A 603-nucleotide genomic window follows, 5' to 3' on the forward strand; every position below is an offset into this window, starting at 1 on the left:
GGGGAGCCCTGGCAGCTCCTGCTGGGGTTCTGCACAGCCCAGCTGCGATACACCGGGGCAAGATGGGTGTGGGAGCGCTGGGGGATGGGGGGTTCAGGGGAGCAGGGGCATTGTGGGTGTGGGAGAGCTGTGGGGACATCACGGGAATGGGAACATCACAGGAGAAAGGGCTTTGTGCGTCTGGGAGAACTATGGAGATATCACAGGAATGGGAACATCACGGGAGAGCAAGGACATTGTGGGTCTGGAAGAGCCATGGGGACATCACAGGAATGGGGACATCACAGGAGAAGGGGCATTGCAGCTCCAGGAGAACCATGGGGACATCACAGGAATGGCAACATCAGAACCACAGGGACATCACAGGAATGGGAACATCACACGAGAAGGGGCATTGTGGATCTGGAAAAGCCATGGGGACATCACAGGAATGGGAATATCAGAATCATGGGGACATCACAGGAATGGCAACATCACAAGAGAAGGGGTGTTACAGGTCCAGGAGAACCACAGGAGCGGGAACAGGGTGGGATGGGACCCAGAGCCACGAGCCCCATGTGGCTCCGGGGGCTCCCCCAGCCCTCGCCGGCGCGGGGCGGACGC

The sequence above is a fragment of the Geospiza fortis genome, unplaced genomic scaffold (assembly GCF_000277835.1).
Source record: "Geospiza fortis unplaced genomic scaffold, GeoFor_1.0 scaffold391, whole genome shotgun sequence".
NCBI classification, from domain to species: Eukaryota; Metazoa; Chordata; class Aves; order Passeriformes; family Thraupidae; genus Geospiza; species Geospiza fortis.